The following is a 9,509-nucleotide window of genomic DNA, read 5'->3' as shown; positions in this document are numbered from 1 at the left end:
CCCGAGGCCCCGCCCCCTCCCCTGGCCCCGCCCCCAGAAAGAGGGGAGGAGGAGGAGGAGAAGCCCTCACCTGGGAAGAAGAGGAAGGCAAGGAAGGAAGGAGGGAGAGAGGGAAGGAGAGAAAAAGAAAGAGAGAGAGAAAGGAAGGAAGGAAGAGAGAAAGGGAGGGACGGAGGGAAAACGAAAGAGAGGAAGAAAGAGAAGGGAAGCAAGGGAGGGAGGGAGGGAGGGAGAGAGAAAAAGGAAAGGAAGGAAGAGAGAAAGGGAGGGAGGGAGGGAAGAACGAAAGAAAGAAGGAGATAGAGAGAAAAGAAAGGAAGGGAAGGAAGGAAAGAAAGAAAGAGGCGAGAGAAAGGGAAGGAAGGGGGGAAGGAAGGAAGGAACCAAGAAGAAGGGAAACTAGGAAGGCAAGCGGACCCCTCCCCCGGTGTCTGCTCCGCAAAGGAGAGCTCAGCCTCTTCCAGGAAAGCGGAAACCCTCTTTGCGCGGCATCGCCTTTTCCCTCGTTGTTGTTCTTGTTTGTTGCCTGCCTTCAGGTTGTTTCCGACTTCTGGCGACTCTATCATCGGGTTTTCCTGCCAGGTTTCTCCCGAGGGGGCTGCCTTCGCCTTCCTCTCGAGGCTGAGAGAGTGTGACTCGCCCGGGTTCCCCCCCCCCCGGCCTTCCGTCTGGCCGAGCAAGGACTCGAACCCGGGTCCGCCGCTTCAACCCCTGCAGCACGCTCTACTGGCCTTCAGGTGGAGCCACCCCCCTCCAAGGGCCAGGCAGGGGCTCCGGGGGGGGGGGGTCTCGGGAAGCAGGAGCCTGAAGGAGGAAGGCAAGACGGGGCCTGGGGGTTGTCTTTCTCTCTAACACTAACACACACACACACACACACACACACACACACAACTCATATATATATATATATATACACACACACACACACACACACACACACACACACACACAACGCCCATATATATTCATATATATGCATACACTCAACTCATATATATATGTATACACACACACTCCATACATACACAACTCTCTCTCTCTCTCTCTCTCTCTCTATATATATATATATATATATAATACTCATACACACACCAAAAACTCCTTATATATATATATATATATATATATACAACTCATATACAATATATATATATATATTATTCTATATATATATATATATATATATATATATATATATATATTGTGGTGTGTGTGTATCTCTTGCCTGAGAGAGAGAGGTGCACCTCGTAGTTCTTTACTCCCCCAAAGAGTGTGGGGATAGGGTCTGTCTTTCAGTTGAAAACGATATTCCCCTTCTACGCAGAAGCAGAGGTCTCATCTTTTTATGATCAGTCATTACTCTACCTGGCGGTGGGGAAGAATTTGAAACACTCTTCCACAACCCAAAGACTGCCCTTGCCCAAGTCAGACCCCAGAGGGTCAAGTGTGTCTACAGTCTCTGAAGGCAACTGGCTTCTTTACCTGGTGGCTTCCTTCCTTCCTTCCTTCCTTCCTTCCTTCCTTCCTTCACTTGTCTCAGCTGTCTGAAGTGTCAAAGTTATGCTAATCTCCAGGAGAAGAACAAGTCTGGGACTGAGAGAGCTTTCTGTCTATCATGCATCAAGGACACAAGGTGGGGAGAAATACACACACACACACACACACACACACGTATGATCTCCCCATCTTGCGCATATATATATATATATATATATATATCTTATTTTCTCACTTCTTTGCTGATCCTTCCAATATTGGGCTGCTGTCCTTTCCAGAACCTCAGGCTTAAAACCTTCTCAAGAGTTAACCTTGTTGCTTTTGCAGCTGTTTCAGCCCACATCAATAGCCGGCTGTATCAAAGGCGGATAAAAATTGCATTAGTGATCCTGACTTTAATCCTTAAGGAGAGAATTTATTTGGCGCATTACAGTCTTTGTTGTGAGTAATTTGCTGGTCCCCAGCCATAATAAACATAGGAGAGTGTGGTCAGAAATAATTAGGGCTGTTTCTTGTTGTTGTTTTTAGATCACTTGCCCACAAACTGGCCATGGGCCTACAGAGAGGGGAGCTCAAAATTGCTGGCATGCCGAAAGAAAGGAAGAATGAAAGAAAGAGGGAAAACACAGAAGCTTTTGGATGTTTGGGGGAAACTGCTTGCTTAGTGATTAGATAGTCTGGAGAATTAAAAAAAAAAGCATCAGCAAATGGGATTTTGAGCTTTCAAGGGACAAACAAAAGCTACATCTCACTTCTATATGGGATTTTTTTTAATTTAAAAAATGCTGTCACCATGATTCCTTAAGAGAACTTTATATGAAACAGAGGAAAGAAGGAGATCAAACTTCTGTGATGAAGAAGAAAGAAGGGAGGAGGGATTTGGGCTAACTTTCGGCTAAGTCGAATTCCTTTTACTTATTTATCTTAATTACAGGGAAGGGATAAACACACCCATGGCTTATGGAGACATCCCCACAGGGGCAACACAGTGCCTAAAAGGAGTACAACGCTGGGATTTCATGGGGTTCCTTGAAGTGTCATTATTACCTATCTGTTTAAGTTTTTATTAATTGCACCTTACAGAGTGAGTGACAGAAAACAAGGGCTCTGTTCTCCATGGGCTTTAAATGCAGGAGAAGAGACAGCAGAGGGAGTGTAGAGGGAAATGAAGCTGGTGAGTGTAACAGAAAAAGAGAGACAACTGCTGTCACTCATCAGACTTTTTTCATTCATTCTGAACATTGGGCAAGGGACACAGCATCCAATGGCCATGCCCCCCCCCCGCCAAAACTCCTTCCACTGTTCAGTTGTACTGATCAAAAAACAGCAACACATATAGAGAGACCCATTTCATGTTTTATGTTGAGTTAGGGGTGGTTGTTAACTGCCCCCAAATCAACTCTGATTCGTGGCAACCCTGTGGGTGGGACATATCCCCTATCTTCCACTACACTGCTTAGATCCTGTAAATTCATATCCATGACCTTCCTAATTGTACATCCATCTAGCATATGGTCTTAGTCCCTTGGTCTCTAGTGCTAGTGGCAGCCCAGCAGAATGTGTGTGTAGACAAACACTTGGCATTGCTCCAGAATGTGGTGGTAACAGGAGGAATTGGGGCCAGTTGAAGGGCCAGAATACTCCAGGAGGAGACCAGAGTATTTTTGCCAGTGTAGGCCTGTCCTAAGTCTTAAAGATGCTACAGTATCCCTTTGCATATGGGTCTGGAATAATATAGCTATGTCTTTGAATTATTGCATTGCAGTTTCTGGAATAAGGCCACTGCCAGAATTCCTGCTGCTAGCTTCTCTCTAGATACAACCCAGAATAATTTCTTCATAGTTTCATCTTTTTCTCTCCCCCCCCCCCCACTTCCTGCCTCCCTTGGAGTTTAATTATCTACTGTTGGACTTGGCTCAGAATCTCAGGTAAGACAAATGATCGAAACATCTGTAGGAACTTACAACTGGGGCTTTACTGAAAACAAAACAAACAAAAATCCCTCTTGGGCTGCTTAGAAAAATAACACCGGATCTCCTTTTGTTGTGTTCATTCATTAGGTGGCAAGTGAGCAAAGCCATAGCTTTGAAAGAGAGATAATTAAAACAAGAAAGGTTTTCAGAGGTAATTCAAGGCTGATGGAAGGGCATGCACTGGAGGAACTGCTAGGAATTAACCCATTTCCATTTATGTGTATCAAAAGCCCTACCAAGATCTTGAAAGAACATGAGAAGGGAGAGCCAGGCCACCCATCCATTGCTGCTGTCCATGCCGGGCTGTATGAACTGGACACAAGGCTAGTGGTAGGAGGATTTTTTTTTTAACAGATAGTATTCCTGCATGATTTAGATCTCTGAATTTTCCTGGGTTCTAAAATATGATGAGCCCCCATGAGTAGAGAAGGCTCTTCACTGCTGTTGTTCACCTCCAGGAAGAGCAATGAGGATGGCAACAGAAAGAGGAATCCAAAAGGATAGTTTCATGCCCCACTCAATGAACGAATAATTTGAATACCTGAACAAGACAAGGAGGGATTCTGCCAATTTGTGAGTGTGGTGAGATAGAGAAGAAGTGCTTGGTAGATTGGGCTCACTTACGGTAAGGGTTAGACATTTTCTGTTGAGAACTATATTCCCTTGGGGTCAATTTTTGAAGCCACATGCCAGCAGTGGGAGCTAATGGTAGATAGGAACAGATCCAAAAGTAGGCAGTTCCCACTATCTTTTCTCTCTTCCTGCTACTTTCTCTCTCATGTCCCTTTCACATTGTACGGTAATAGCATTTGATGCCACATTTCACTGACAAGCCTTTTCCTATGGAAACCTGGGACTTGTTATTTCATGAAGAACTTGGGGTTCTCAGCCAGAGAGCTTTAGTGCCTCACCGAAATACAAATCACTGGATTCCAAAGGATGCAGCCAAGGTGGTTAATGTGGTATCAAAATGCTATACCATTGTAATGTGAAAGCAATCAGAGGTTGCTTTACAATTCTAGCATTCTTATGCCTTCTCTTGTTGCCTAGCAGGTTGCAGGGGATAAACTGATTTCTGTCACAGAGTCCTGAATTTATCCCTCACAGGGGGGTTGCCTGAGATCAACCCAAGGCCTAGAGACTGCCCATCCATGGAGTAGAAAGGAATATAAACACCAGCAGATATGGGGAGATGAAGGGTAGAGGAGAATGAATCTGAAAAACCAAGCAAAGCTGGAACATGGAAGCATTTTCAAGTACTTGGGGAAAGTGTTATGTGGACTGAAGTATTTTTCAGGCTGCCAGGCAACTGAAAAATTTGAATTACTTAATCATATATATTTTAACCAACAATCAACTATATTTAAATAAATGTATATATTACAAAAACTGTATGGGAACATAGTTGAGGTAATGGAGGGAATTTCATTGAGCAATTTAATAAACAAGGCTACTAGACACTGAACTGAGGAAAGTCATTTTTTTTCTTTTTCTATCACAGTAATAAACCAAAATTCCCTCAAAATGAACAAGTATCCTCTAAAACATGCAGCCTTGTAATTTCCAAATGGAATATTTCAGACTACATTCCCAGTTGACATTGAATGATTTTTGTAAGCAATGTATCTGGCAAGATAATTCTGTACTGGATAAGGAAGGGTAGCCAGCTATTACATGTTCAATTGTTTCTGGTTTATCTTTGTATTTTCTACAAGTACCTCTGGTCTTTGTTATATATTTTGGAGACTGATTGGTAACAATTACACAGTTTTGAACAGCAGTGACAAAAGATACCCTTTTCTACTTTATTTTATTTGGCTCTGTACCCTGTACTGATGAGGCTACATCCTCATCCATGCTTATTCGTAGTCTGTTCATGTAAGTTTCATTTCTTGTCTTTGTCTTTGGGGTGGATAATGAAAAGAGAAGCACTGAATTAACATACCAAGTAAAAGTGTATGCAAAGAAATGCAAAGGATAACATTAATTACCATAGTAGAGGTACATGTAAAATAGGATACAAATACAGTTACAGGTGTTTTGCTATTAATAGAAGGCAGGTTCATGAGTGGGATCAGAATGGCTATTTCCCAGTAAGTAAACCCATTCATTAGGACTAAAACAAACCCATGAATACTTGGCATACATGATTTTGGATCTCTATCTTTCATTTCTTTTTTTATTCATACTGGGATTGGCTGGATGACTAATCCTGTTTCCTATGTCTGCTGTATGTCAAATTGAATTCGATAGGGCTTACTTATACGAGACACATCTATATAGGACTGCAGCCCTACAGACCTGGGACTCACCTGGACTCTGAAAGTAGAGAAAACATCTTACCTTCAGGATTGAAATGAGGAAGGAATGTCTTCACTAGTTTCCCTTCTACTGGTTCCAATAGTATACATCATGCCAGAGATTGCAAAATAGCATAACAAGTAACTAGTAACAGTCAAGTACTCCCAAGGCATTGTCCAACTATGATTCAAACTGGTGAGTGGCTTTTTTGAATTTTGCAGAAATATACATTATACCAGAAGTTAGACAAAAAGATAGTGGGGCAGAAGAGGAAAATACTTACACCCCTTTATTTGTGGTGACATTCAGTCTGGTGAAGAGAATTTGAATGTTTGCTCACTATTGTATCACTTCTTTGTTGGTTCAAAAAAGATACCCCCCAACTGTGGGTTTTGGACCAGCATTGCTTATTTTCCTTTTTATCTGTCTATAAAGTTCCAAATAAGACATTTTCAGATCTGTGTTGGTCACCTGGTTCTTCTGAGATACCTAGTGATGGAATTTCTATCAAGTGTTTGTAACGGACAATATTCATCCTATGCTCTGTGGCTACAGACCTTCATGTTCGTCTTTCAAAAGTGAATCACAGTTTCCAATTGTCACTGAAGATATTTGTAGTTTTCACAAGGCTGATGGCCAGACTTTGTGTCTGTCACAACAGGGTTAGCTGCCAGCCTCCCCTGACTCCTCCTGGGCTCGACATCTTGACACTTCTTCATCCAAGGAGACCTCCTTCAGGTAAAGCACGACAGTTTCCTTAGCATTATGTTATAATTATGTTTTACTTAACATTTTAGGGGTCACCAGACTCATAGAACATGACATGAACAAGTTGGTAAACTTTGAGGATGCTGAAGAAAATATTATTGGGATTTTATATGCATGTATCTAAAGCATTTCAAACAGCAATGATGGTCCAAAACTGATTGTTAATCTCAACAAGAATAGAGCCACTGAATCAATGGAACCTTGCCTAAATATTTGAATTTAGGGCTTTGCATCTTCTCTATTAGAAGTGTTCCATTTTCAATAATTCTGTTATATTATCGCCCATTACTGAATTCTTGTTCCTATTATTTACAGAAATTATGGGAATATGCAGCATACACTTATTGGCATTCAGATTGTGTTGCTGCCCCCATCCCCAGTGTTCAATGGCAATGCAGCCATGTGCTGCTTCCTTTGTGCAATTCACACATGAGAGAACTCTTCCATAGTGACATGCTTGCCTTTTTCTTCTGTAGATTTTTTTTAACTTGGATTACGGATGTTGTTCTGTTGTTTACAGTTCTCATTCCTCACTGTGCCATGAGATATGTGCTCTGTTTCATTTTCTGCTTCTGTGCATTAAGGTGAGTCATAAGTAATGTTGTAAAATTACTTATACTAGGTTTGCTATTAAACTTTTTTTATTATAGAGTTAATGAAAAATGTTTCTAGGTGAAAATTCATGTATACCATAATTTTACCAGTTCCTTCTTTAAGGGCTATTAACATTGCCATCTATTTCATCATTTTTTCAACTTCAAATCTATGGTTTGATTAGCTATAGCAACCCCATAATATATTACTCGATGAAGTATTTCAATTTCAGAAACATCCATAACTGAGTTTGTGTGGCATCATTTTAATCTCTTATTATTTATGGCATTCAGTGGCTGTCACAATCTTACAGGAGATAGTTGTTGTTTAGGTGAAGGAAGAAAGGAAAGGAAAAACTCGATTTTACAATTGGCTGGGCTGATGCAATGGCTCAGAGGACTGTCTTAATCCTGGCATGAAGCAGAGCTGGCCCAAGATGTTTTCCTACCTAAGCCAAACAACCAGATGGCATCCCTCTCCTTTGCCATGTAGAGGGAAACTAACTGTTAGTTGAATTTTACTTCAACCCTGGCAAGGAAACAGCATCTTTCTATGCACCAGAGGACAGCAGTTTAGCTTAACAGGTGGAGTATAAAGCCATCCTCCAATAGATCAACTAATGTAGTTTGTTGCCTCAGTGGCATCACTAGGAATGTCATCATTCGATGGAGTAACTCATGGTGGCACCCTCTTTGACCTCCTCCCATACCACGCCATACAGAATAATTAGTAATGCTTTTTGTACTAATGCTACTCATAAATTGTAATTCCTGTACATCACTGTATATCACTGAATATTATGACACGATTTGTGACATAAACAGCTAGCAAAATTAAAGTTATACCTGTAAGTTACAATATCATGCAGCCTAAAGGGTATTCTTCCTTTTTTGTTGTGTTGCTGTAACTTTTAGTTACTTGCATAGTTATGTGGGTATGGTTTCATTAAATGGTGGAATATTATATGGTTCAAGGATTCAGTCATGTGATGCTATCTCAAGCAGTAATATAGGTTCTGAGGAGCCACTAAGGTTGAATGAGGGGAGTGTGTCTTGTTTCAAATGATGTAACTTTTTAGCATTTGTATTTTTAAAGTAACTAAGATTAACTATTGCAGTTACTTCTGAGAAATGAGAAACAAAAGAGTTACATTTTAAAAAGCTGGAACTGTGGAGTCTATGAAGCTGAGATGATGGAGATGGTTATGGTAATGATTATAATAGGGCAATGACAGTGGTTAGAGACTTTGTTGTTGTTACTGCCCTCGATTCAACCTCAACTCAGGGACGTAGCCAGGGGGGGGGGGGTCTTGGGGTCCAGACCCCTCCTTCCATTAGAAAAATGAATGGTGTGTGCTGCTGCGCCGCTGCATCCAAGCCCCATTATAATGGTGGCAGTCTGGACCCCCCCCCTTCCTAAAATCCTAGCTACGTCCCTGCTCAACTCATGGCAGCCCTGTAGATGAGACATTTTCAAGACCCCCTATCCTCCACTACTCTGCTTAGGTCTTGTAGATTCCGGTCTGTAGCCTCCCTAATTGAGTTTAGCTGTCTGTGGTTTTCCTTTCTTTCTACTGCCTTCTATGTTTCCTAGCATCATTGATTTTTCAGTGATTCATGCTTTCTCATGATGTAGCCAAAGTATGACAACCTCAATTTAATCATCTTGGTTCCAGGGAGAGTTCAGGCTTGATCTCTTCAAGGATCCATTTGTTTGTCTTTTGGCTGACTACAGTAGTCTCAGCATTCTTCCCCAGAGAAATATATTTATTACATCTGTAGCTTGTGTTTCTGCACCAAAAAAGAAACAAACAAACAAACAAAATCCAAAAGCCCACAACACACAAATATAATCAAATAAATAAACAAAAAGAGAAAATACACCCAATCATTTAAAATTGATCTAGTAACAAACCAGTTTATAAACTAAAATATTGTCCAGTTTCAACATTTTCCCCTACCACTTGAAAGTCAAGAGATAGACAGACAGACAGCATAGCCACACTTGTCAAGGAGTTCCAGTGTTTGGGAGTTTTCAGAACCCTCACCAGTTTTGCTCTTGTCTTGCCTTACCTTGTCTTACCTTGTCTTACCTTGTCTTCCATTCCCTCCCTCCCTCCCTTCTTTGAGTCGAATTCTGCCTTTGTCTCAATATGGGATGTAATATGGAACCCAACATCTCTTTGGATAGTCTTTTCTTCTGTATGGTGAAACCTCTTTGGCTAGAAATTGATACTAGCAGTATTAAAGGAAGCATGCCTCTGTCTATAAGTTGTAGGGCAGCATGAAGTGGACAGCATAGTCACTCTCATGACCTGCTTGCTGGTGGGCTTCCCAGAGACATTGAATAGCTTATGGTGTGAACAGAGTATGGGAC

General features: G+C 41.4%; 1 long non-coding RNA gene across 1 annotated transcript; it reads left to right on the top strand.

The window, feature by feature from the left end:
* The first annotated feature begins 4,401 nt into the window (after window positions 1-4,401).
* On the top strand, window positions 4,402-7,125 carry LOC121919578. Its single transcript, XR_006101514.1, has 3 exons — window positions 4,402-5,966; window positions 6,433-6,509; window positions 7,060-7,125. It is a non-coding gene; the product is annotated as an uncharacterized LOC121919578 (long non-coding RNA).
* The last annotated feature ends 2,384 nt before the right edge of the window (window positions 7,126-9,509 follow it).

This window comes from Sceloporus undulatus, chromosome 1, assembly GCF_019175285.1.
Source record: "Sceloporus undulatus isolate JIND9_A2432 ecotype Alabama chromosome 1, SceUnd_v1.1, whole genome shotgun sequence".
Classification (NCBI taxonomy): domain Eukaryota; kingdom Metazoa; phylum Chordata; class Lepidosauria; order Squamata; family Phrynosomatidae; genus Sceloporus; species Sceloporus undulatus.
Note: the sequence above shows the minus strand (reverse complement) of the source record. Positions and strands in the feature narration are given on the sequence as shown.